Genomic DNA, 4,127 nt, shown 5'->3' with positions numbered 1-4,127 from the left:
GTCAATTCTGATGTTTTTCTACATTTATACTCATAATGTCAATTCTGGTGTTTTTGTACATTTATACTAAAAATGTTGTCAATTCTGATGTTTTTGTACATTTATACTCATAATGTCAATTCTGATGTTTTTGTACATTTATACTCATAATGTCAATTCTGATGTTTTTGTACATTTATACTAAAAATGTTGTCAATTGTGATACTTTTATACATTTATGTAATGTAACGCTGTAATGCTTAACTCTTTTATAATCTTTCAATACAATGTTTTTGTGAATGTTTTCTTTTGCTTTATGTTTTACAATTAAAGCTATACTGGCCTTTTAATTATTGGTTCATTGTCTTTTAGAACAATCCTTGATTTCTCTTATCTTAGTGTATTAGTGCCTATATTGCAGAACATGAAATCAACTTTTCACTGAGGACTTCAGATTTCAAAGTAGTTTTCACATCAAAAATAAAACTACTTCATGACAATGGCACTTCCAACTACAAAATGGGGAGTGATGAAACAGATCCTTAGCTATGGACATGGGATATGCATACTTTATTAAAGGCCATTTGAACGCTATGGGGGTCCTGAAACTCATCACTCCTCCTGACAAGTAAACTTCAATAATCAATCCTCTCATCACTGTTTTCTGTTGGCTGCCTCACACCATTTTATTCTGCTCCGCACTCACCAAATTCAGTCATTTGCTGCTTTGGCGAAGAGTGTAAATTTGTATTTCTAACCCATTGAACGTTTACAAAAATTAAATGCTCTTTCAATGAGACCAACTTAGATCGATGTCTGGAATTAAATTAATTGGACTTGATATTTTAGGGTTATTTGACCGAGGTGATGTGCGTGAAATAAAGTATCAAAGGATTCTGCAAATATGGTAAAAGCACAGGGCTGGGGTAGGACTAAGACATGATTGGCTGAGCGATTAGCGAAGCCTATTACTCCGTCTGGTCGGAAAAAACTTTTTCTGTCTGTCTGTCTGTGTGTCTGTCTGTGTGTCTGTGTATCTGTCCGCACGAAAACTCGAAAATGAATTGAGCGAGCGACCTGGGATTTTCAGGGTCGTTTTGTATCATAAAAAGACAGCTCGAGTTCGAAGATGAGCATTCTAGCTCAAAAATAGGATTTTTAAAAAATCGAAAACAACAGGTCCCAAAAATGACGTTTTTTAAAAATATTTTTTTATGGTTTCCTAAGGGGTAACTCATGAAAGTAGAGCCCTCTGGGCGAAAATTTTGTCCGTTTTGCTCTAGCTCAAACCGTTGAGGCGCTAGAGGGTGTTTTTGACGAAAATAAGCGATAAAATGTACAACCCTGCATGATTAGTCGAAGTGACAGGCCGGAGGCCCGTATCTTTGTCCACATTTTTGCACTACCTGACTCGGGTGTCAGCGCCGCAGGCCAAGGTAGATGTATGCCAGGCGCGTCGCAGCGAAACAGTGTTTCGTGAGGTATCGCGAAGCCTGTTCCGCGAGACGTGGTCTGGCGTATATCTACCTTGTAAATTATACTTGAGTTGTAGTAAGCACATTTTATTTTCTACATCCAGAATTTATGATCAAACTCACCTCACAGAAATGCTGAGAGAAATGAGAATTTACACATAATAAACAAGAAACTGAAAGATACACCAGAATATTTAAGTATTAAAGATTTAATCGAAAATAAACCATACAAAGTCGAGCTTTTTGAATTAGTGATGACTTCAAGGGGAGAACGAATCAGACTAAAACTTACAGCCAAAACATTTAAGGAAGAAGGGGCATATATTCATTTACCAGCAAGGCTTGTACCAGATATGGCACCTAAAATTAAAAAATATAACAAAAAAAGCATACTGCTATGTTAGGGCCTTAAACCAGTAGTTAACGCACTGCCGTCATTCTCATAACTGTCCGCCTCGAGTCAGTCTAGTCTCACACAAGGCTCTCGCAGTGTGTCCCTAGTAACGCCACAACAATCAAGCCAACGCGCTTCAGTCTTGCCTGAGACCTCGTGCCAGCTGGACGTTCTTTCTTGTACTACTAGGAAGCTGAGAATTGGCTTGCAGGCGTCCCAATCATTTATCTCGAGGCTCAGGAAGTGCGCAAGCCTTTGTCCACCCCTAACGAGCTGTGCTCCCCCTGGAGTGGAGGAGGGTGAAAAAACCGGCCGTAACAACTCCAAAATTGGCACTTTCAGTGCTCGGAAAGTCAAGATTTTTCGTGAGTCGCCCCAACTTTTTGTCGTCTTACGAACGGTGTAAGCGAAATTGAGGACCAACCAACCCCCTTCCTCACTCACCCCCACCCCCTCGAAGGGGTGAACTTTGTGGTTCGTCAAATCGAGCTCGATATCCTCTAGGGACGTCCCCTGTACACGGCCCATGTGTTGTTTTTTTTTTCGAATCGGAACCCCCGGCCAAACTACTTCCGCAAACATGCAACCCTTTTTGAATATCGGTAGTTTTGGAACCTAAGGGTTGTAGTTTTGGCATGTAACTTTTAGGAATGATCTCTTTTGCCATTTGGAACACATCCATCCAGAGAAACCCGGTGCGGTGTCAACATCTTCAACCCCTTCCCAGAGGGTAGCTACCCCCGAGTGACCGTTCACCCATTTGGAAGGGGATGGATGGTTGTGTCTATGCAGATCTGTTAAAGAACACCCCAAGGAAGCTTCCCTCAAACTTACATATCGATCGGACGAACCGTTCCGCGTACAGACTCGATGAAGTGGCAAATCGTTCAAAAACTACCCCCAAGTTTAACCCGCCCTGTCGCCGAACTGAGGAATGGTAGCGACCCCACCCGAAGCGTCCCACCTCGGCCCAACCTGCATCTCGAAGGCCGCAGAGTCGTGGATCCCTGCGGTGACGTTCGCGTCTGTGAGACCGATGTGAAGACGATTTCTTTAACGCCCCCGCAAGGTGCTGCATTGTCTAGAATAAAATGAGATATATTTAGACAGTTGAAAATCAACAAAATTACATAAACATATACACGTCGGTTACAAAATCTTAACTACAGTGGCCACTCGCATAGCCGCGCCGCACAGTTCTCTGTAGGCCGCCGCGGCTATGCGAGGGACCCCCATCTCCGCTGAATGGCCGGGCGAGAGATAAAGCCACAGTGCTGTATGTGTTATTTAGCTTCAAAGCTGTTGAACAGTAATCAAAGAACGATGAGAATCCGCGCAAGCAGTGTATGGCGGTGAGCAGTATGGTCAGGCTAGTAGAGCTTAGCGCAGCTATGAGAGGCGCGGCTATGCGAGTGGCCACTGTAGCTCTATGTACGCCAGACCACGTCTCGCGTAACAGGCTTCGCGATATCTCACGAAACACTGTTACGACGCGCCTGGCACTCATATAGCTAGGCCTGCAGCGCTGACCCGGCGGCAGCCGCGGCCGGGACCCTAGTATTGTTGAGCAGGGGCCTGCCGCGACACTCAGGCACTCACTCACTCGGTCTCCCTGCGTCAAAGAAAGTGTTTTCTGGTCTGCGCCTGCTGGTGCTGAGCGCGGAGCTGCGGTTGCAGCTGAGCCGGCTGAGACTGCTGGTGCTGCTGAGGGAGGGGCTTGCAGCGGGCCATGTGCACCGCAACTCCTACGAGGTTGAAAGCCCCGAAGTGGGTAGACACAGACTGCATCATGTAAGAGAACAAGTCACAACGCACCGTCAAAATTTAAAACGTTGTACCAGGTAGATGTACGCCAGACCACGTCTCGCGTAACAGGCTTCGCGATATCTCACGAAACACTGTTAAGCTGCGACGCGCCTGGAATACATCTACCTTGGCCTGCGGCGCTGACACCCGAGTCGGGTAGTTGGGAAATGTACACAAAGATACGGGCCTACGGCCCGTCAACGGCCCGTCACCTCGACTAAGCATACAGGGTTGTACATTTTTCGCTGATTTTCGTCAAAAATACCCTCTAGCGCCTCAACGGTTTGAGCTAGAGCGAAACGGACAACATTTTCGCCCAATGGGCTCTACTTTGATGAGTTACCCCTTCGGCAACCATAAAAAAAATATTTTTTGAGACCGTCATTTTTTGGACCCGTGGTTTTTGATTTTTTTTAAATCCAATTTTTGAGCTAGAATGCTCATCTTCGAACTCGATATGTCTTTTTAAGACA

Source organism: Frankliniella occidentalis, unplaced genomic scaffold (genome assembly GCF_000697945.3).
Source record: "Frankliniella occidentalis isolate FOCC.00 unplaced genomic scaffold, Focc_3.1 Scaffold51, whole genome shotgun sequence".
Lineage (NCBI taxonomy): Eukaryota > Metazoa > Arthropoda > Insecta > Thysanoptera > Thripidae > Frankliniella > Frankliniella occidentalis.
The sequence above is the reverse complement of the archived record's forward strand: the minus strand, read 5'-3'. Positions refer to the sequence as shown.